General features: G+C 51.5%; 1 protein-coding gene across 2 annotated transcripts in view; it reads left to right on the top strand.

The window, feature by feature from the left end:
• Window positions 1-22592: 22592 nt before the first annotated feature.
• Window positions 22593-23861, top strand: part of CTNNA1 (catenin alpha 1) — a 115927-nt gene continuing 114658 nt past the window's right edge. Inside the window, exon 1 of one of the 2 annotated variants that reach the window (XM_062587753.1) lies at window positions 22593-22720. The gene's annotated coding sequence lies outside the window, so the exon portion shown is untranslated. The remainder of the gene's footprint in view (window positions 22721-23861) is intronic. The other variant, XM_062587751.1, reaches the window with a different exon arrangement.

Raw genomic sequence — 23861 nt, 5'->3', positions numbered from 1 at the left:
TCGTGGCCACGACCGGCCTCGTGGCCCTCCTGGGAGGAAAGGGCACGTGGCCGGAGCGCTGCCCAGAACGGGACGCAGGGACTCGCACCGTCCACCGCTCCACGGCTCGCAGCGGCCGTGCCCTGCTGCGAAACATGGCATCGAAGTGATGACCCAAAACGCCGTTACTTGGGTGAAGCTTTTCTTTCTCTACTTGGTTTCTGTAAGCCCCAGCTGGCACTTGGCAAGCGACCATCTTCTTGGCCACCAAACGAGGTGGCTTGCCCAGAGCATCTCCGCTGCGGCAGCAGAGATGCCGCAGCCGCCTGGAAGCACAGGGATTTAAGCAGAGGCGACGCATGCCACGAAACGCTCCCCCTCCTCTCGATTAAGTGAAGTAGGACCCAGGGAGATGGAGCAGATTGCCGCCGCTGGTGAAAATTAATAGTGGACAGAGCAAGAGTGAACACAAGTAGCATTTTTATTTCAGGTCGTCCATTCTCAGTGGTTTACTTTATCGGGCTTGTAAAGGCTGTAGTTTAGCTGCAGTCGTATTTCCAAATTAGACAGATTAAAGCAAAGGTTTAGTCTCCAGCTTTTGTGCCCTGATTTAGACCCTGTCGTTATAGGGCAGTGAGACTCAAGCAGGCAGCCAGGGCGTTTTGGAGGTCTGCGGCCAAGCAGCGGCCAGCCGCGGCGCCCAGAACCTCCCCGGCTGCTTGGCAATCCCCGGGGCATTTCCCCGGGAGGCGCGTGCGGGGGAAGCTTTGCCTTCCTCACCGCCCTCAGCCCGCGCAGAGCAGCGGGGTCTGCGCAAGCAGTCACTGCGGCGGCTACCGTGGCAGCTCCACGCATCCTTCCTGCCCGGGCACCCGCACGGGGCCGGAGCCCGCAGCGCTAACGGGGAGGGCGTACATGGTTCAATACATCCCTTTCCTGCATTTCATAACCGCAACACGTGTGAACAGTCTGGAAGAGCAACGGGGCTGGAGAGGAAAAAGATCTGACCACAGTCCGGTCCCCCGCGCGCTGCCGTGCCTGTCACGGGAAAACGTACGGGCAGCTTGGGGAGCTGCCAGCCTGGCTCTGCCGGCCGCCTGGTGGAAAGATCCGAGTGTTAAACCTCCTCCTGCCCCCAAAACGTAAGGAAAGGGCTGGAGGCGGGTGGGCAGCCCGTTGTGGCCCTGCACCCGTGGACAGCCCTGCAGAAGTGGAGAAGCTGGGGCTGGGATCTCTCCTGGGCTGGAGAGCCCTCTCTGCAGCGGGCTCTTGAGGCCAGATACCCTTCTGGATGGTGAGCAGTGGAAATAGAGGCTCCTTCCGATTTTGCAGTGGGTTTTTCCAATCCAAAAGGGACCTCAACACTGGTTCAAAAATATCATTTCCAACCAAGAAATTCTTCACCTTGCCTTTGGGCATGACTTTTCCTCTGCTCAGTCCACTGAGCATCCTGGCTTACTTTATGGCACCTCTTCACAGCACTCTGACTGATTTGCTTCCAAGGATACAGCACATCACAGCTATAAGGGCAGAATTTACATGAACTCTTTCCCCTTTTGCCTCTGCATGATTGATCTTCTTCGTGATATTTGGAGACCGATGATTAATTCCTGGTGGGACACTGGGCTCCACACAGGGGTTAGTCTGGGCAAGGGGAACCACAATGAATTAGCTGAAGAGTTGCAAGATTGCAGCCGATAGACAGAGGAGGCTGCAGCTGCGCTGGAGAACGATGAGACCATCTGCTTGTTTAGAAAAGGTATTAAAATCTTTTGAACTGCATTTAGTTTGATAGCTTCACGGTGGATTAAGCAAAGTCATTTACACCTTTCATTCAGTAAGGGCCTGAGTATCTGGTCTTAGCTTCATAATAAAACACTAGGCTCTTGGTAGGTGATAATAAGGGGAAAAAAAGGTTTCATTTGTTTTATCGTCTAAATTTTTCTTCCTCCTGGATACATTGTCCCACCCGATGCCCAGCCCTGCCCGGTGCCACTTTGTACTCCAATTCCCGGCCCTTTGGCCCTGCTCTGCTTTTGCACTGTAGTTTTCCCAGAGCTGTCCAAAATGGCACTGGGAAACTTGCAACTTTGGTTTTGCTTTCTGAGTGCTGAAGAGCAGCTCTCACAGCTGCTACACATTGCCCTGGATTGAGCTTCTGCTCCACTCCCTTTGCTCATCCTTCATCTGTTTTTCTGCAGCGAAACTATGGGGGGGAAAAATGGCCAAGGAGGTAGTAGAAGGAACAAGGCAAGATGTTGGGAAGGAGGAACACTGCCAAAAACAGGTATTATTTTTGAATTTTTCCCTTTCTTCGACAAAATTAGAAACAGCAAAGCCGAGCATTCGTCACAAAATTGCCCCTTTCCAAAAAAAGACCATCCTGAACTCACAAAAGGAAAATGAAGCTTATTCAGAAATCACCTCCTCCTCGTGCATGTGGCTGATCCCAGGGCGTGGGACGGGCACTTGCCCTCGCCACTGGCACCTTGCAGAGCCCCCAGGACCAAAGGCCTTCGCTGTCTGACCTGGCTTTGCAGCAAGGCCAGATGGTTGATGCTAATAAACCTGACACTGAGCCTGAATTAATATTTCAAAGAGAGTTGTTGGAATGACTCACTAGCAACTTGTCACCCCTCGCTGGCGATTAACTTGTCTGAAACACTGCAGCAAGCAAATTGCAATGTGCCGAGAGCTGACGTGCCGGGCAGCGCCCGGGAGCCGCAGGCGGCCGAGCCGCGGTGCTCGGCACGGCGTCACCGCTCCGCTTGGACGCCGGCGGCCAAGCGGCAGGGGAGTTTCAGCATGTTTGTGCCAATCTTTGGGTTCCCTCTTTGGACTCCCATTGCACATCTTGCACTTGCACATGGAGAAACTGGAGCCGCTCACTTGGACGTGGGGAAATTGCAGGCAGCGGTGACTTCTCTGCTGGCCTGGCCTGCCCAGACCTTGCAGGAGATTGCACGATAATCCCCTCAAAGCCCCCGTCCTGCCATTCCCTGCCATCAGCTTCTCTAGAGCTTGTCTGCACTGCAGAGCTCCTAACTGGGACGTTACGATGGCTCACGTCTAACGAGCTCTTCGGCGGTCCCACAACTGTCTCATGAAGGCTGGGCTTTCTAAGGAGATGCCGGCCCTTTCCATGGCTACTGCCTGTTCTCCGGGAACGGTGTCTTTTTCCTCCGTGGCTTCGGTCTTTGCGGGGCCGGCACAGTGCCCGGAGCCGCAGTCCAGCTTCACAGGACGTGACCAGCGAGAGAGCTGCAGAGACGCGTGCGCGAAACCCGCGGGGCTGCGACCGGGCTTCACCGGCGGTCAGCAGCCTCCTGCAGGGCCTTGTGCTGCTGTCGTTCACAAGAAGGTTCCCTTCCGCCAGGAATAACCGCCAGGACCGGGCAGACCGGGGGCAAAGCCGCATCCCGGTGCTTCCCGTGGGCCCCACTGTCCCCTCTCACATGGCGGCGGTGGCAAAAAGCGCTGGGCCAGCGTTGCTATTCAGCAGCAGTTATTTGTGTGCCGGCAGGGAGCTGAGGACCAGCAGCACAGCTGAGCAGCGCCGCCAGCCCCGCGGGAGCGGGGGATATTTTTAAGCACGCGCTTGAAAGGATTCCTAATGAAGCCTCGGCTCCGCTCCGCAGCAGCTGCAGGTTTCCAGACGGCTCCTCGGGGCCACATCAGCAGCCTGGGCGCTGGGCTGCACTGGGGGCACCCGGACGCCATCCCCGGTGGGAGCTCAGCTCCTCCGCGTCCCCCGTGCCGGGGAGCCTGGACACGATGGGGATGCCTGGAAAGCTGCCTGGCTGCTGGCTGGCTGCAGCAAGCGGGCCTTTCCACAGGCCAGCCTGGGTGCAGCTGCTTTCTCCTCCCAACAGCGAGAAAGAGGGGGTGGTGGCCATTCCAGCTTCCTTTTACACCCGTTTTACCATGGGATTCAGCACGCCACTGCGGCACGTGGTGACACTGGCCACAATTCATGGTCCTCTGAATACTAAAACCAAATGCTCTCCTTCACGTTTTACATGACCTTTCCTGCCTTTTCCATTTTTCCCATTGAAGAACATAAAGTTCCCAGGTCAAAGCTAGGCTGTGGTCTAATTGCATCAGAAATCAGCAGGATTATAAAGCAGTTAAAGTCATTTCCCAGTTTGAAGAGGACCCTTTTCCAGCATGCTGGGAGCACGGGAGCCAGACCTGCTCTTGCTGATGCCGGCGGAGAGGTGTTGCCCCCAGGGGCCCCGTAAGCAGCAGCAGGTAGAAGCAGCCCATGGGAGATGCATCACAGACAAGCATTTTGCTTCGTTTTCCTTGGGGAGGAAGCGCCGTGAGGTGACGCAGACCATGCCGCTGGCTAGGGAGCTGCACTGGAGGCAGCTCAGAGCCTCTGCTCAGAGCGTCTTCCCTGAGGTCAGCTCCAAGCAAACTAGCTGGCTGGTTTCAATGATACTTGGATGTCTCATTGAAAGCTGCTCCATCAAACAGCTCAACGCTCAGCTCACTCTAAGTAGCAGGTTGAGCTGCTGCGCTCAGCAACGGGACCGCCAAGTCCTCAGGGGCGGCCAGAGGATGCCAAGCTCTACTGACCACCCAATATCTGCACTGCACTGGGTTGGGGTGGCTGCAGCTGCAAAAAATGGTAGCACAGGACTATCGACAGCTACGGTCCTGCCAGCTGCAATCTGAATGGTTGCCCTGTCCCTGGGTGCACCTGAACTGAGACATCCTCCTCTTCGTGGGAAAGCAGAGAGGTTGCTCAGTGTTCCCATAGATCTGCAAGATCTAAAGCCACCCTTTTTATGTGAGGCCACTGGACAAGAGGAGCTGGAGAGTGGGCTGCACCCTACGTGCACCAAAACCTCAGCTGTTTCATCTTCATCTGCTTTGCACCCGAGCTGCGGTCAGATCTTTTCCCTTTCCAGCACTATTCCAGCTGACACTAAAACCAAGTGAAAAATTCATATTGATTTCAGCTGGGCAGATCGCAACCCTGAAGCAGGAGTTGCTGCTGCCTGGAAGCTGCGCCAGTGCAGGGCAGCCCTGGAGCGCAACATCTTCCCTCAAAACTCTGCCTCCTGCAGCAACAAAAACTCTGAAATGTGAAAAAAATACCTGCTTGGAAGTAATTCCAAAATAACAACAGCAAGGTTTTCCGAGCTGTACTTTAAACATTCTCCATTATTTGTGGAAAGCGAGCTGGGAGCCCTGGTTGGGGACTTGTACTTTTAGGACCTGCTGCAGGTGCAGGCTGGCAGCATGAGTTTGCATTGGGGATCTGCATGGACATACGTGCCTAACAGGCTTTCTTCAAACAAGCCATCGAGCTTTGCTGTGCCTCAGTTTCCCTATCTGTTAAGACGGGCATAAAGCTATTGATTCCTCTTCACGAGGTGTGTTCAGGATGTCTGTGTGTGAATATGCACGGTACTATTACAGTGAGCAGGCTTGGCCACATCTTTCCTAAGGTGTCTTCTCCAAGTTTTTGTAGATATCCAAAAATCAGGGAACTTTGCAAATACTACCATGTATTTGGACTTCAGCACAGCCCAAGATCCTTTGCAAAGCCAGAACCTGCTCATGCAAGATGCTCACAGAGAGCCCTGTCCCAAGCAGGCCATTTCGGCTCCCTGCAAAAGGAAGGCACATAGGAGACTTTGGCCTTGCGGCCGCAAAGCTGCAGCAGGCGCCTGGAGGGGTCTGGGCTGAAAAACACGCAGAAGGTGCTGTCCTTATCTTGAGCACATCCAGTCCCACCACAGGTGCCCAGGTGTCAGGGCTGGTCTCGCTGGGGAAAGCAACAGAGCCGCAGCTGCATGGCAATGCGCAAATCTGCTTGCAGATGCTGCAGAGCTGCTGAGAGCGCACGCACAGGAACGGGGGTCAGTGCTTCGGCGCCGGCTCCAGGGCGCTGGGGCCAACGCGGTGGAGGTTGGCTCCCGAATCTGTTCTGCTTCTTGCACCTCTTGCTCCACCAGCCAATTTCCCTCCTCCCCTTTTGCTGGCTGGGCACCTAGGTCCAGCCAAGGCCAGGAGGGACATATCTGCCCTGCAGGCTGGTGTTTTTGTTGTGTCTAAATAAAGGGCGTTTAACTGCTTTATGGTTCAGCTGTGACGGGAGAGCAGCTGCTGCCCTGACAGCGCTGGTGGGGTTCAGCCCACCAGCAGAGACTTGGCTGAGCCATCCCCACCCCGGCACAGAGGCCCTGTAGCACTCTAAGGCCCATTTGAAGTCTCTTATAAATTATTTCCAACTTTATGACTTTTCTTTTTCATATGTTGGGGCAGTTTGATGCTCTGGACCTGGTGTGTACTAAGAGCCGAAGCTGGGCAGCCCAGGCAGCTCGTGGTGCCTGAGCGGTGCCAGGGCTGCCATGGCTCTTTCCTCTCTGCTGGCTTTTTTATTGAGTTGTCTCTGCAACATTCAAGGCAGCAAAAACCGCTACAGGCGTATTAAGGATTCTCCATGTAAAACTGATAAGCTGAAGGCTCATTATTATCCTGCAAAGTGATTATCTTTACTTGATGAAGTCTCATATTTGCCCAGCTTCCGATTGAAACCTTCCCCTTTTCAATTTGAGACTAATTCATTTCTTGACTCCTGGTTACAGTGCAAGATATCAGAAAATGCTCCCGGCCGCTGCTGCCCCCGATTTATATTGTTAAGAATCATTTACTTGCAATTAAAATGAGCCTTAAGGGCTTTTGCAAACAAGCTGGATTAGCTACCAGTAAAACATTTGCTTTTTATAAACAGCAACGGCTGGGTAGTAAAGCAGTGGAGAGCGGAGCAAAAACTGGCCACCCGCCGCTGGCATCGCTGGAGGTTGCAAACGCCGGAGCAGCTGGGCTTGGCGAGCGGGCAGCTCAGGCGCCCGGTGCTTCTGCAGCTCGGCTCTGGGGATCCCTGGTGCGGCTCTGCCCCCCGGTCGCACGCCGCTGTGGCTCCCTCCCCGCCGGGCCAGGTTTCCTCCGTCTGCAGGGGCCTTTGCGACCTCAACCTTGTGGCTCAGGCCTCCGGTGGAAATGCCACTTACTGTCTGTAATTAAAACACTTAATGACAGCATCACGCAGCTGGCAACACGTCCTGCTCCTGGCTCTCCTCACAGCTGCTCGGGGCCCTGAAGAACAGCAGGGCAAACCCACTCCCCCACAGAGGTCATTTCAACAGCCCTCCTAAAACATTACCAGAGCCCAACACAGAGGATGTAGAATGGAAATACTCCAAATCCTGACATTAATAGACAGCACCATTTGCATTTCAAAAACCTAGTAAGGAGGGGCAAAATTAAATTAAGGGTGATACTACAGAAGGCCCCACCTGCCTCCATGTCCTGCAGTCCCATCGGCTCCCACCAGCTGCTGGCAGGGTGCCTTTGCCACCCCACAGGAGCTCAACCCCCCTCAACTCTCAGCACGGTGAGAGCGACCCAAGAGCGGGTCTAAACCAGCCTCTTAAATCACCTGAGTATAAATACAAGATAAAAAATCTGCTGGGACTTTTGCAGAAAGTTCCAACCGTGCTTAAAAATGGAGATAAATTAGAACAGGATCCATTAACGGAGTTGAATGTTTTCCCCCTTATCAAAAGCCAGAGAGATTTCGAGGGTGTCTAGGGGGCACAGGAACATGCAGGGTCTCGCGCCCAGCTCCATCAGCCCAGGAACCAGGGGGATTTGCAGCCAGGTGTGAGGTGGCTTCTGCATCCAAATAGCCCTCTCTGGTTTACATGTAGTGGCCCAAGCTTGGAAAGATCCCATGGTCAGTACTCATTTATAACTTTAAGGTGAATTTTCCCCTTAGATACCACTTACCCAAGCCAAGCTGGGCTGTGTGAGCCCTGGCATCTGGGTGACACCTGCGTTTCGTCGCAAGCTGTGCAGTATTTCACAGCTCACCATGAATTTCCTCTGTACCTGTTGCTGGAAGGCTGGCTTTTAAGGTTTTCTTTCTTTTTTCTTTTCTTTTTTTTTTTTTTTTTTTTTTTTTTTTTTTTTTTTTGTGCCAGTTAAATACAGAATTTCCTAAGTCCGCCCAAGGTGATGAGGAGACTCCCACCGGTGCCAGCAGCAGGGCCAGTGCTGAGACCTCGCATCCCGCTTCCAGCCCAGCTGCAAATGCGAGCCGTGCTCGGAGCTCGCCCAGCGCGCAGAGCCGCCGGGCACTGCCGTCGCCGCCCCGTAGCTTACCACCGAGCACACCGCCGCTGTTTACACCACTGTTACTTCTCTGGGTTGTTTTGCAGGGTTTCAGAAAACCGAAAGCATGGCCCTGAGCTCCCTAAGAGCCTCCCTTTAGTCGAGGCACTGCTTCCTGCAGGCGCAGGAGCAGGTGTTCGGCCAGTGCCTGGGCCTTTCCAATGCATCACGCTGCAGGAAGGGCAACTTTCCTCGAAAACCAAAAATTCACACGTGCTATGAACATGTCTTTCTTTTCCTTGGCCACTGAAGCTGGGAAAAGCTATGGTTTGGGGTCGCAGTCAGCTTTGCTGGGCACTCACCAGCAGCTGCCCACCCACCCAGCCGAGCTGCTCAGCAAGGCACAGGTTTCTGCACCCCGTACTTGGAGCCCCGACAGCCCTGGTACGTTCCTTTACCCCAAATTCAGATGTAATTGATATGGTCTCCCAGCATGGTATCCCATCCTCAACAGCATCCTGGAGGGGATATGTAGGGAGCGATTGAGGGTCTTCTTCTGTGAGTATCACCCTAACTTCACGTAACTGATAGTCTGGAGACCTCTAGAGCTGGGGTTGCAAGGGGAGCCCTCTTCTCTGTGGGCAGTAATGAACCTTCTCTTTCCCCAAATTTGTCCAACCTCTTCTGAGCCCACTGATGCTTTTTGACTTCCAGAAACCTTGTGGCCATGAGTTCCACGATTTAAGGATGGACAATGTAGAAAAAGCCCCTCCTTTGCTCCCAGCCCCCGATGTGGCTGTGAATCACGCCTCTTTAGCAGGATGGGGAGGGCTGGGGTAAGGGAAGGTTTTACCTCATCAGGATCTGTCTCTTGTAGCCCTCCAGGCATCTGTCAGGCTTAGCCACCTGCCATAGCAACATCCCTCAAGGCTGTGCCAAGGAAGTCTCTTGAGGGTTAGGTAGCGATCACTTTTCCTCTTCTTCCTCTGCATCAAGGCAAAACCTGGGAAATGGCAAGACTTTACAGGAAAAAGCAGCATGAGAAACAGCAGAAGCTGGGCCAGATGTGCAGGAAAGCCCTTCGGCTACTGGGGAGCCACGCTCCAGCCTCCTCTCTGCCAAGCTGCATGCAGCCCCATGCCACAGCCAAACAGCACTTTCCTCGGGGAGCCAAGCGAGCGGCTGGTGCGACTCGAGCTGCTGCAGGCCCTTCTCCCACGGAGGTTCCCCGCAGCTATTGGCAAGTGGGCAGGTGGTGAAGGCTGCCTGGGCTCCACCACACACCGAAATCTGCTGGTGCTTGTTGTGGTGCAACCAGACATGGGGTCGGAGCACTGTGAAAATGAACACGTTCTCAAGGCGCTCTCAAGGGGAGGTGGTTTTCCTCCCTGCCGGCTGCAGCTCTCGGCAGCGCTGCTGCCTGTGCCTCCCCGCCGGCAGCTTCCGCAGGGGATCTGCATTTTGCCCAGCCCCAGTGAAGTTTCACCCGCTGCAAGGTGGCCACAAAAGGATGGAGCCACGGGGACACAGATCCGCCAGGCTCTGCTGCTCACTGACGCCTTTGTTGTTGCTTCAAAGTGACTGTAGGAGAACTACATCTTCTCCTGGTGCCTTTTGAGGGACGTCAGCCATCCTGGGGGGGCCGACCTCTGCTGCGTGGCTCCTGGCCTTCCCTGCTTTCAGCACCGGGGTTCCTGGCCATGCTTGGTGCAGCCAGATCACGCCAAGCCGTTGGAGTAGGGTCCCCTTCTGGTCCTGTATGCTGCAAGCGTGAATTGGCCTGGGAAATGTCTAATTAATTTCGGTCTCATAAAGAAGCAATCTGCTTTTATATTTTAGGTTAAAAGCTATTGGAACACTTTATGAGCTCATATTAAGCCCCTGATTCTTTGTTGATCTAAGAAACCAAAGCCAGGATATTTGCAGAAATGTTCAAAATGTTAAAATGGCTAAAAAAAGAGGAAAGGCTGAAAGGAAAGAAAATAGGGAAATATGATCTCTGCTGGTGGTGTTCCTTAAACTCATTACTGGGGAGGCGGGGATCAAAGGCCTCTTGTATGTCCTACATTCCCCATTTGGGGGATGATCCACTTGTAGGTGAAAATGTGCGTTTGCTGAGGCCATGTGGAAGGAAGGCAGGAAATCAGTCATTCTGCTGCTCTAAGAAATAACCAAATATACAGATTTGTCCTGTACCTTGCTGCAATAGCTAAGAAGGAGGTGACAACTCCAGTCACTGGTGAAGCCAATCTGAGCAGCCAGAGACTTGCTGGAGACCACAGGTGTGTTACGAGCCCCCAGCTTTGTGCCTCAGTCCCAGAAAACGTATGCCCAAAATGCACAGATTCAAGGTCACCAGAAACAAAGCGAAGTTATTGAGCACCTGTTTTCCACATTCCTTTCCTGGAGGGGCATCTCCAGCTCTTTTGCCTCCAGCAAGCTGGGAGAGAGGAGTGGGAGGCTGAAGTGAGGAAAGGAACAGCATCTGTGAAGGAAAAAAAAACATCCTGTCCCCAAACTCTCGTAGACACATTTGGATTGACCAGTAGTGCTGTGCAGAAGATGCTCTCCTGTATGATTTAATCACTTCTCGTGTGTGAAGCCTGCAGAAGGTGCTTCCCTTCAAGGGAATAACTCCAGGCCCTGTAGACACTGAAGTCTTAGAAACAGGGTGTCCTCAGCAGCAAGGTTAACCTGTTGTATCAGTGAGCTGAGCTCAGTGCTCAAAAAGTAGCTAGTGCCTCCATAGGGCCTCTTAACAGGACACTAATTCCCTCTAGTTATCAGACCCGGCCTCCTCTGATTACATGTGGTATTTATTTGGTGACGGGGTAATTTGAACCTATAGAGTTATTAATTATGACCTTAATCTGACCATTCCTTTGTTCCATTTTTAATTAGCTTAGTAAAACTGAAGTAATTTAACTTGGTAATGTACTTGCTTAAGTGCACATCTGATTGCACATCCTTTTTATATGCATCAAAAGTACTCAAGACTGGCTTACTCCATCAGACTGCAACCCTGGGGCATGAACTCTGAGGCAACCTCAAGTAACTTTACGAGCAGAGATTTGCAAGCTGCCGGGCTCTGCTCTGGAGCAGATGAATAGCTGAGCCAGTCACGGGTCCGTTACACCTGCGTTACAGCCAGTGGCAGGAGCCACAGGGCGAATAAGGCCACTGTACCAGGCCAAGGATGAGAAAAATATGAATTTCTTAGGCACTGGCTGCTCTGCACTCACTCTCGGTGCAGTCTCAGCCCTGCTGCTGTGTAAGGTCGGACAGCAGCAGGCACAGATCCGGCAGCCAGCAGCGCAGCCAGCCGCATCCCTGGCACAGGTCCCTGCTCTTCCGGAGGGCTTGGGCTCTGCTCCCCGCCTGTTCGGTGGTTGTCCAGCCTCCTTCCGGCTTCCTCAAGGATGATTTTTACAGACTGACAGAAGGAACTAGCCCTTCACTATGTGCTCGCTGTACCCCGGGAACATGTCTCGAAGAATCAGTCTTTTGTATGCAGCGCAAGGGACTGCTTCAGCTGGGCGCAATTAAAGAGTTACAATAACGCAACTCCAGGCACTGCTTTAGTAGGAACTCCACTGCTGCCCTTGAACTGAGGGAGCTAAAACCTGTGCAAGCTCTCCGGACTATTAGTCAGTGGAGATTTTCCAGCAGGTGGATGGTTTCCTGTTATCTGTTCTAAATGTTCTTACTGACACTCGTGGGACACTTTTATCTGAGTATGTCAAAAGGAAACTGAAGCTGCTAGCAGAGGACATGGGGCTAGTCAGCCCTGACTGCATCTTAGACTTGCCAACACCAAGACATCCCCAGCTTGATAGCTGGGCTGCAGAAGCCAGGGGTTTTATAGCCTTTGATGTTGACATCCAACAACTCTTTTACAGGTCAAGGGATGACATTCCCGCAGTCTGAGATCTTGCTACATTCCTGGCTCTTCTGGGTACCATAAGGTAGAGCATTTCCTTGGTTCCCCCATCTGTAAGAAGGGAATAATGGTACTGACCTCCTTGGTCGGGTTCCTAGAGCTCTGCAGATCGGAGGTGCCATCAGTGGATTGGGTTTACTATTGCTGTTCCCAATTTCTCTTACATTTAGACTCAAGTGGAGTTTCAAATGGCTGCTGTAAATGTAATGAGATACTGTGGTGCTCTGCCTGCCCTAAAAGTGTGCACTACTGCTCGGCACTGCAAAGTACCTTTTTCACTATCCCCCCAGGGCTCTATGCATGTCTGGTGGCAACTGGTGAAGCTGATTCAACTACAGGTGTTTACAGGAAACACAGGTGGTGCTGGAGAAGAACATGTAGGCCACAGATGTGTTTTCTAAATGTAAGAGTGTTTGTACAGGAGAGTGGCACTGGTTTAACAGAAAGTCTTTTTGTGTTGCCTTTTTTTCCCCCTCATTGCATTGCAAACCCTTGCGCGAGCACTTGTGCTGGTTCAAGAGTGCCTCGCTTGGATTAGCTGAAAAGGCCCAGAGCTGCTGAAGCTGGATTGCAGCGAGGCTAGTGTAAGTGGAGACAAGTGTCTACAAGGTTTACCAAAATCAGTTTGCAATCACACTTTAAGCTAACTGGCACAGCCCTCTCCTGAGGGCAGAGCTAACGGGATCATTAGGCATGAGGGGTGCTAATGAAACAGAACCACTTTCCCACTGTGTTTTTTGCTCTCTTCAGCTTTATTGCCTTGTTTGCAGCAGGGCAATTCCATGTCCGTTTTCTTTGGGGTCGAATTTAACCAGAGCTGTCTTTAATCACCTGTCTCATTAATCCCTAACATTCTGTGTGCAGACCCCACTAACACACAGTGAGTTGCACAGGAGGACAGTGCTTAGGTGGGAAACACCTGAAGAGTGGATTTATCCTGGTAGAGAGACAAACCAACAGTTCCTCAGCCAGCGCCAAGCACTGTAATCCTGCTCCTTTCATTGCAGGATGTGGCCCAAAATCTCCAAGGTGCCAAAGAGCCCTGGCAGAAGCTGCAGAGGAAGGACAAGAAACCTTGAGAAGTCGGAGCAGGGAATGCTGGCCCAGCAACAGGGCAGAGCTCTTGTCAGAGCTGCACGTAAAGGCTTTGTGCGGATTTCCATGCCCCAGCACAGATCCTGCGCTGCACTTTCAGCACACTCCTCCCAACCCCTTGGAGCCGTCAGACCTGGCTGCAGTGCAGGCACTCTGCGCGACCCACAGCGCCACCGCTCCCTTCCATCTCCCACAGGCACTCCAGCTCCGTGGGTGCACCAGGGACGTGCACTGCTACGGAGGAAGCTGAGAGATTACCATGGTTACAGGCACTTTTCTGTGCAAGCAGCGAGCCAGGGTGAAGAGCAAGCTGGCGGCCCCCTCTTCCTCGCTCTGCTGCAGCTGTAGGCCATGCCATGGAGCATGCTTCCTCGGCCGTTCCGTGTCCGTGTTGCTGCCTGCAATGCGCTCCTCCTGCCCTCCCAAGCAGGACATCTTGAGGGGTTACTGAGGGCTCGTGGGCGATCCTAAGTGATGCAAGTAGGACCCTGCCAGGGTGGTGAGCCCCAAGCTCCCCTCTCCCTGGTTGCTCCCTGGTGCACTGGCCCAGCTTCACACACAGGAGTGAAGGGGCTACGCATATGCACCCATACAGCTGGGAGCCAGTGTACTGCTTTCCTTGGGTGTTCTTCCCAGAAGACTGGTGCCACCCTGGCAAAGCAGGTCCCCAAAGCCAGATACAGCCCCAACGTTGGCAGGGTTTCAGGGGCGACACGTGATGTACTGTCTCGCAATCCCTCCTGCAGGACTGGAGGAGCTCCCAGACACCTGCAAGGCACACCAAGGGTGGTGCTCCCCTTCCTTCTCCCCCTTGCAGGGGCTGTGAGTGGAGGAAATTCGGTGTAACTTGGGCCACAACCCAAGCTTAAGTGGAAAACCCAGAATGAAGGCTGTATTGCCTCTACTACTCACTATCTCAACCCAGTTCTCAGGCAGATCCAGCCCTGCAAGCCCTGCTCGTACTCAAGGGTGCTCCCTTTCTTCCCATTAGCCCCTTATAATTTTGTTATTCTCACATACATTATGCCAGCCCCTCCATCCATGGAGACCTGAAGTGGATATGGGAGACCCACGCAGAGGAGCCCAACACAAGCATCACACTTCACATGGTGCTTAGCTTCTGCAGAAGGAATAAGGCTGTTTCTTCCTCAGGGTTTCAGATGTAAAGAGCTGATCATTTTAAAACTCCATGTATGTTACAAGACTGCAGAGAAAGAGGGTTGGAGCTCATATACAGATAACATTTTTTAAGTAGCAAGAGCCTGACTGGGGTTGTTCCTGACAGGCTGAAGCCCACATTTAATCACCTAGAAAAGGCTTAATTCTGTAAAGTGGAGAAAGTTGTGGCTGCTGCACAGCCTTGTTGCATGCAATGGCTGCGCTCGGGGGACTCAGTAATGTCCCAGGCTTGGCAGTACGCCTGCTTGTAGTGGCAGCTGGGCGATTCGCCTCTCCAAATAGGAGGTGGTATCCAGCCTGCTGGCTTGGGCATTCCCTGCCACGCAGAAACCTAAAGCCCAGCAAGTGAAGCATGATGGCCCTGAAGGCACCAGCCCTGAGGAGGCACTGCACAGAGCCGGGTAGGATGCCAGCTGCCCCAGCGCAGTGCCGCAGGACTGGCTCCTTGCTTTAGCTCTCCACCTCTGCAGTGCTGGCCCGTAGGAAACAGCAACAGGCGCGTCTTCTGGCCTGGCAAGGATCCGACTGCCCTGTTGTTTCTGTGCCTTTGACCGTGGCTCGTTTCCAGGGAGGAATAATGGCGCTGAGCCTCAAGGACTTTTTAACTGGCTCTTCCTGTTGTTGGTTTCTGCAAGCAACAATAGTGGGAGGTTTATGTTCTTTCTCTTCTTTACAGATTCAATCATTTCCGTGATGTTAAAATTGCTTAAGCAGAGCTTCCCCTGACATGATGTCAGGGTAAACTGTGTGGCATAGTTACAGCCATCTGTATTAGCTCTGTATTTTCTGGCTGCTCTGAACAGCATTTGCAACAAATTTTAGTTTTCCAGAGTGCCTCAGTGGTTGTAGTGTAATTCTTCATCAGTGTTGAACACTTTTCTCCATGCTCTGGGTTGCACCAACACTGTCCAAAGGGCAGCCCAAGCTTTTGGCGTCATCTAAAGCATCTGACATCGGCACCTGCAGCCACCTTCTCTAGAGCACTGCCAGCTACAGGTACAACCAACAAGCTGGCAAATATAGCCTAAAGTTGCCAATATTTTCCTGGGAAGATTCAGAAATAAGCAATTGCTAGGGGAGTAGACTTTCTTTCATGTTTGTTCTCACATATCCATGCACACAGCCCAGGTGAAATCCTGTCTCCATCTCCAGCGGCCCATTGGCCCCTTGCAGCACCTGTGAGCTGGGCTCCAGTGGTCTGGGATGATGCCATCCGTTCTGCCAACATTTTAAAGCAGTATAACTAACCCAAGCTACCTTAATGCACAGGCAGCCTTGCTCCAAAATCAACATTTCTCTGAATTTGTGTAAACCACGTTATAAAGTGGGTTGAGATCAATAGGGAAAGCAGAGGAGAGGAGGCAGATGTGTGTTGGGGCATGAGAATGCCTGAGCAAGGAGTTGCTGTTATTTCTCTTCACATCTGCAACATAAAACAAGGTGGTGTGTTGGAACAAAGAGATAAGACTTAAGCTTCAAGGTGCTACATTTGTGGCAAATGTGTAGAACACATCTTATGCAGGGACCAAGTTTCTGGAGGACCAGCAGCACAGCAGCTCAGAGACATGGAGAGCCCCAGAGGTACCAAACAGGAGCTGACTCAGACTCCTAACCAGACAGTTTGTAAGTCAGCATTGTTGTCTTTTTTCCTTGGTATAGCAAAGGGAGAGCCTCAGATAAATCTGCTGGGTGTGATGCTCATCTTCATGCTACACAACCAGAGGAGGTGAGAGCATCTGCTGCTGTTCCCCTGGCTGAGAAAGACCCTGGTGAAGGGATTCATTCAAGCCCTGCTAGGACAACCTATGAGTTGCAGTTTAAGAGCTGCACAGGCGACGTCCAAACACCCACCCAACCATATGCGACTGCTGCCCCACTGGGTGCTCTGGTGGCAAGGCTGGTCCTTCCCCAGCCTGGGGCAGGGGAAGAGTGCTGGCAAAAGCCTCAGACCGTGGCCTGTTTCCCATGCAGTCAAGTTCAAAGATGAGGAGGAAATGTGATTTATCCCTGACAATTTCCTTCCCAGTAATCTTAGGTGCTATTTACGACACCGGCAGATACTACTTCCTCAGACAAAGTCCACTTTTCAGGTGATGATTCCCCTTTTTATAATAAATGCTGCCAAATCCCAGAAGCGATAGCTCACAAACAATCAGACAGGACAACAGGAATACTCTCTGAGATGCCATGTAAAATAGATCTTGCCACTGTACAGCAACAAATCAAATTTAGGGAGAAAGAATTTGAAAACAAATTACCAGCAAGATATTTCAAGCTGACAGCAATTTTGGAGTAACTTAGGGCTGCCTGGTAAGAACTATATTCCTTTTATTTCCCTGTCAATAGCAGCTACCTTATAAGATTGGTTTCTCATTGATGATTCTCTTGTCTGAAACCAAAGCTCAGGAGTATACTTAAGATGATAACTGTCTCTTTGATCACACTTTGGTGGCAATACTTTTCACTTTGACAATGAGATTTCTCCCTTTGGATGAAGCTTTGGTGCCTAAATAGCTGCACGATCGCAAAATTTCCAGCTGCACAAGGAGAAGGCCCTGCAGTGTAGTGCATGTTTCCAGCAAGGTATTTGGTCCTGAGAGTTTGAACGCCGAGGTGCAAGCCAAAAGTATCTGAGCCCTGGCTTTGTGTCTGCTGCTGCGAATGGCACTAGCCTACTCTACCTCAGTTTCTCTGCTCGCACACTAGTGTAAAAACAGTTCATACATATTTATTTATTTATTTCTCATAGTATCTGCTAGCACTCCCTTTGGGTGCTGCTGCAGCAGGGAAACCTCCCCCATTCTGCTCTCCAGCAGCCCAGTGAGCTACTCAGCCTGGGCATCCAATTTGCCTGGTGGGGAATGTGACGCTGTACGTACTAATTACAGAAGCGCCTCACTACTATTCATCAGGAAGCATGAAGGGGACCCAGAGGTGAGGTATAAGTCGGGGCGGGGGGAGAGGGGTTAGAAAGGAGCTCGCTGCTCCTGACAGGCCCCAAGCAGCAAGAGGCATAAAGAGTGCACTAGTCTGTAATTTGCCTGCAATTTCTCCTCGGGAAGCAATGAAAGTTTACAACTAGCTGTGGCAATGCCCGCGTATCTCTTCCAGAAAGTGGTGGATAAAAATAGGCTGGAATTACACAGAGGAAAAGAGGATTTTGACATTCCTTTGAAACCTCTTTGCATTCAAGCGTGCCCAGCATTTTTGGCCAAGGGCTTAACAAGAGGGACATAGTGTGCGGCTGGCGGTCGCTCCTGTCCTTGTGCTTGGAGCCAGCTTTTACCCTGCTTAAGCCTTGTGCAAGGCTCCTGCCTGAGTTTCGACGGACTGTGAAAGAGGAGGCTGGTGCCCTGAATGTAGGGTTATGTGCTGGTTGTGTGACATTGGTTTCTTCCACTGACTTCTGCCCCGTGTCCGGCATTTGGGGATAACTTCTTCCTCAGGAAGGAGGCAAGCATCATCCCAGTAATGGTTTGATTTGTAGTTTAACTTGGGTCCTCTAATAACTTAAAATAAATCGATGTTTGTTTTGCACTGCATCCCCCCTGGGTAAAGGAAACAATCTGTGATGTTTATTTATTCAAGTGATGCCTATGAAACTAAAATCTTTTTATCTATTCTCCCTGCATAGGGAATACCTCAGTGATCTAACACACACTCAATCTAAAAGTAAGGACTTCTTTTCCCAGTGCCCTTGGCTAAACTTTCCTTTCCTACATAGTCCCACAACTCTGGGAACTGCATTTCAATAGTGCTGCGTGACCTTAATCTTCACAGCATTTTAGGATCTTCCCAGATGGAAAGTGCCATAGAACTGTAAAACCTTATTAATTAAAGGCTAAATAGAGGCAGTGTGTGGAGGTCAGTGACTCATGCAGTAGGATTCTTAGGCTTCTGCTATGCATTGCCTCAGGACATTTTTTTTGAATGTTCCCTTCTCTGGGGCTATGACAGTTTATTATACAAAAGCTGTGTGAACCTGAGGTGAATGCTAACTGCTCTAGCAACGCTGTTCACTAGTTGGCAAAGCAGCAACTAGTGAACCTAGTTCATGCCGAGCCTTTTGGGACAGTATGGTAATTTCTGCTCATTAGGTTTTCTGCCTGTTTCTTCAGGCTAGCTGTGCCATCGGAAGCAGGGGAGGATGCTGTTGGGGGCCATCGGCACCAGTATTATAAATGGCTTCTGGGCTCCCGGGTGCTCTCTCTGGAGGTCCCGGGAGTACTCAGCAGCTGAGGGAGAGACAGGTTGGTTTGGTTAGGTTAGGTTAGGTTAGGTTAGGATCCGGCACTTTGTCGAGAATGAATTGTAGCATGTTTCTCCTAGACCGTTTTGCTCTGAGAGGGAAGGCAGTGCTGGTGAACAGCATGGTTGTAAGCACAGGATCCGTGAATCACACTGGGAGGACAAGTGTCCCGCCGTTGCATCCCTGGCGGAGACGCCAGCTGTGCCGGCTCTGCAGACCCTGGAGGCGTAGAGAGCCCAGCCCCAGGCCAGCCTAACCATGCCGGCAGGAGCCCCCAGAGCAGATGCAGATGCACTGGCAAATCTGTTCTCTTCTTGGTTGTGGTTTGTTTAATTGGGGCGGGTGTTTTAACTCTTCTGCTGCAACATACACCTAAAATGAGGTAGCTGCAGTCCCCCCAAAAAAACTTTCCTAGCAGAATGTGCTGTCGTTTCCATTGGGCTAAAGATGTCTTGAGGCATACGTGGCCCTGTGCTCCCTGAAAGCCGGCAGATCAGCTGGCAGAAAGCCTCAGTTCCCTGATGTTTGGACCCTGAGATTCTTTTATCTTATTTTTATTTATTTTCTTACTACTGCCTGACAACTACCTAGTCAGCCTCTATTGCAGCAATTTCTGCCCCTGCCCATGACACTGTTCTTCACCTTTTCCACTTATCTACTTCATTCCTTTTATCTCCTGCCCTCTGGGATTCCTTCTTAATTTTCCCATTACCATCTCTCACCGCAGCAGTCCTATCTTAGTATTCCTTACTTCTGCTTCAACACTGAGTTAGCCTCACAAAAAAAACAAAACTAAAATGTCTGTATTAAAAAAATGGAAAGATCAAACATGCATTCCCAAACAAGGTACTCATAAATGTATGCATGGAGCACCTGTTTTAGTCTCAGCAATCTTGTCACAGACATAGCAAACCCAGTTCCAGCTGAAAATATAGCATTTAGACCCAGTGTATGCTGGGAAGAACAAAAAATATTGTCATGCTAGGTGCTATATGATCCAGACACTTCCTTGGTTGACATATAAGCCTCCCCCGGGGTTATAATAGTAAAAGGGCAGCTTTTCTGCAGTGAACACACCTGAACTAGTATCTTTAAGTGGCACTGATCAGGGATCGCCCTTCTGCTTACTTCTGACTAATGCAGATATGCTGCCTGAGGTGTGCAATCACACACCGCATTGTACCATTACGTACTAGGGGCAGGACTGCCGTAACAGAGTGAAGAATGAAAGCATTTATTTATTTTATATGCTTAACAACAGACACGCAGTATCACTGTAACAGTCCCTCCTCGTTGCCTGTCCTTTTCCCTGGCTTATGTTTGGTTTTCATTTAGGAAAAAGGGGCAAGAGAAACTTTTGAAAAAGAGGGGAATGGGATTACAAAACCACAGTGTTTAAAGGGAGATTCAGGGTCAAGTGGAAAATTTCTAAATCATTTTAAAAAAGGGACTGGATTTCATGTTGCCAGCACAGCCTGATGCTGTCTAATGACATTTAGGGATTTGGAAGTGTTAGCTACTGTTCCGAGGTGCTTGTCTAAACAACACCTTGCATTTCTGTCTCCTTGACAGAGCCTGCTACCGTGTTCCAGACAGAGCTGTTAATTAAGAGACAAAGTCCAATCTAAGCCTAGCTGGCTCTGTTTTTTCATAATTTTATTTTTATTTGTTGAGTCTTTTAACTGGATGATCCATGCACTAACAGAGCTGCCAGCTAATTTTCTACTTTTTGCTTTGTGTTTCAACAGTATGGTACAGAACGTGTGATTCTCCAGAACACCAGGCCTTCTACCTTTGAGCTTGTAGTTTTAAAAGAGATTTTTTTTAAAAAAATGACATTTTGTCCTGAAAGGATGTGAGACGTGCAAAACTGCTGAATGTGGAAGCCACCACAGGAGGCCAAGACATGATATTAAAAGGAGTAACGAAAGAAAGAAAGCTATTGAAGTGTAAACTCAATTTTATTGAGAGTATGCTGCAGATCAGAAATGAGTATCTTGAATCCCTGGTGCAACCGGCACCAAAATATTAATGGTTTGGTACAAGGAGGAAGTACAAAGATCTTTAAAAAATCTGTGTTTTCTCTGCACTTACAGAGAAGGGTGTCTGTTGAAGAAGTCTGTTTGCTAAGACACTGAACTCTCTGTATTATTTTAATAACTTATGTTTCAGCCAACATCATAATTACAGTCTTCACTTTCTTTTGATTAACTTTACTTACAAAAGGCCTGGACTCTTCATTCCTATTTTCTTTATGGATTGTAAAACCATGGTTCTATGTTTATTGCTCTGCCTTGGGTATCTTTCTTGGATTAAATTTGTGGGAAGAACAAATGCAATCTAAATTGCTGCAGGCCAAAGTCTGTCTTTCTGCAGGACAGGCTTGTAACAGTAGGGCAAAAATAGGAAGCATGGTCTTGCTAACTTTATGAAGCTAAGATCTGGAGGAAAATCATAGTCTTAAATCATTGCATTCCTCTGCAACGGCACTAGCCGGGCTGCCCCTTGAGAGCTGGCACGGGTTGCTTTGCCAACCTTAACTAAATTAGATAGCTCCAATTAGACAGCTCTTTGCTAGGCTTTCCCAGTCTCTCTAGATTTTGGTTAATACCAAAGGAAGGAGCACGTAGATTCAGACATCTTAGAAATGTTGGCAGACAAGTCATGAAATGTATTGACTTTATTCAACTGTTTTTACAATCCGGTACAAGCATAAGTTCTGTAGAGACACTTGTATTGAAAATAATCTCAATGTATACTACAAAAAAAAAAAAAAAAAAAAAAAAATCACCAAGCCATTGGGTATAGAATAAAAATGGTCAGTTTGTCACCCAAGAGACTCAGGGACACTTGAAAAAAGAAACTTTTGAAATAAATTACTGTATAAAGACAACTTTCAAATCTACAAATCTAACCTTATTTGACTCTAAAATCTCCTTCTTTTCTGGTGGAGGTTCTGGCACTATGATTTCAGGAGACATTTAAAATAGCATACAACATTTTCTGAAATCTCCCACACTCGCATTATCACAGCTTGACAGCCCTTTTATGTCATGGATTTCCCCTATTGCTTTTCCTCTGTATTCTTGCTATTAGAGACATTCGCATGAAAACAAGACTTTTTCTAAAAAGCAACAACTTTCAAAAATGTTAAGATACATTAGTTTTTTTGTAAGAAAACAGCAATTTATAAAAGCCAAGAGGAACCTAGCCGTAATTTCTTCCCCTTTCCAAGTTGATATCACGTATCCACCAGTTTTTAATGTATTTGTTACTTTGTATCTTGCAATAGCTCAGGAAAATCAAGGCTACACCAGACTGCCTGTTAACAGATCTGCAGTGGGTCCATGTGGTGCAGCCTGTGTTTCGATTTCCCAGTTTATGCAAATCAGATCTTGAAAGATTAACTCATCAATAGCCCAGTCAACAGGTACAGCCTGGATTTTGAACATCTCGGTGATTTCCTGTTATGAAAGTGGGGGATTACAGAGTTCTTCTAAGTTTCATCAGTAGTAGCTAGAAGATTCTTGATTCTGGAAGTGTTTTGACCTAAAATTTTAGTTTTATCTTAGAATGAAGTTGACCACCGGCTCCAGAAACGTGGGCCCAAGCGGGGTTTCACAGGAAACCCGCCCTTTCGCCCTGTTCTGCTAGGAGAGGCTGCGGTTTTGAGCAAGTTCAGGTTTCCAGAGAACAAAAACCACAGCGAGGGCGACGAGGGCTGCCCGTGCAACCACACAAACCAAGAACCGGAGGAATGGTTTAAACCCCGCCGCCCCCGGGGTGCCCCGGCAGCGCCTGAGGAGCGGGGCCGGCGGCCCGGGGTGCTGGAGGCCTGCGGCGGGCTCAGGCCGGCCGTTGGGCGCCGCCCGGCCGTTGGGCGCCGCGCGCGCGCGCGCGCGGCCGTTAGGCCCAGGCCGGCGCCCAGCGCCTCACCTGGCGGCGGGCAGGGCAGCGGGGGCGGCGCGCGGCGGCGGGCGGCGCCGGGAAGAGCCGGCCGGGCCGCGCGGGGCGGGGAGGCGGGAGGTGCCCGGAAGAGCCGGCTTCCTCTCTCCGGCTCGGGACGGGAGCGGCGCCGGGCGAGACAAAGCGGCCGCGGCGGCTCCGGGCGCGGGATCCAGCGGCGGGTGCCCCCTCCCCTCCTGCCGGTAACTTCTCCGGGCGGCGGCGGCGCTGCCCGCGCCCTCCCCCCGCCCCGCTCCGCCGACTTGGAAACTTTTCCCGGCGCCGCGGGCCGGGCCGGGCCTGGCCGGGCCGAGCCGGGGCAGGAAGGCGGGCGGGGCGGGGCGCGCGGGCCGGGCCGGGCCGGGGCTGCGCCGCGCTGCGCTGCGCCGCGGCGGGGGGCGCCCCGGGGCGCGGGGGGGCTGGGCCGCCCCGGCGGCGCTGGCGGCGGGGCCCGGCGCCCCGGGGCGGCCCCGTCCCGCCGCCGAGCGCGGCGCGGCGCGGAGGGAGGGCGGCCCTGCCCGCCCGGCTTCCGGGCGCCGCGGAGCCGAGCGGGCCGCGCCGGCGGCGGGGCGTGGGCCGGGGCGCGGCGGGAGTCGCTCTCGGCCGCCGCGGGGGCGCGCTGGTGCCGGGGCGGCGCGGCGCTGCCGGGCGGCGGCGGGGCCGGGCGGGGGTGGCCGCAGGCTCCTGCGGGGCCGGCGGGCAGGCGGCGGCTTTGGGGGCGCGAGGGGATCGGTGTTATCGTGCTGCTCGAGGAGACGCTCGCTGCTGCCAGCCGTAACACGGACCCTCCGAGCTGGACAAGTTCGGGTGGCAGCGGGGAGTTCGCGGAAAGGCTCTTCCCAGAGCGGCCGGGCCCGGCCTGCTGAACCTGCCCGGTCCCCGCCGTGGCGGCGGGCGAGCACTGCTACCTTCTGCGCGGTCCCCAGGCAGTTACTTGCAGAGTTAAATCTTGCCGCTTGACGTGGATTACTGAAAACGCTGTTTAATTGCTTCAGTATCGTAAGGAACTTACTCTTCGGCCGTGATGCTGACAGCACTGGTGCTCTCCCTTCTCCGTTCTGCCTGCAAATTTCTTTCCTTGTGCAGTTCTCCCCCCAACCCAGTGTTTCTGTTTCAATATGTAAAATGCAATTTCTCTACACTCCAGATCATCCCCTTTCCCTTAACTTAGCCATGTCACTTTTTTTTTTGATCGTGGCTTATAATGCAGTAAGACAAGTACCCTCTCCTTGCTGATGAGAAGTTTCATGCCACCTCTTACATCTAAACAGGAGACTGTGTCAACACTTTTAATCACTGTTTTATCCTCAGCTCTCCTCCCTGCAGCTTATGGGTCACTGACTA

The sequence above is a fragment of the Rhea pennata genome, chromosome 14, assembly GCF_028389875.1.
Source record: "Rhea pennata isolate bPtePen1 chromosome 14, bPtePen1.pri, whole genome shotgun sequence".
Classification (NCBI taxonomy): domain Eukaryota; kingdom Metazoa; phylum Chordata; class Aves; order Rheiformes; family Rheidae; genus Rhea; species Rhea pennata.
Note: the sequence above shows the minus strand (reverse complement) of the source record. Positions and strands in the feature narration are given on the sequence as shown.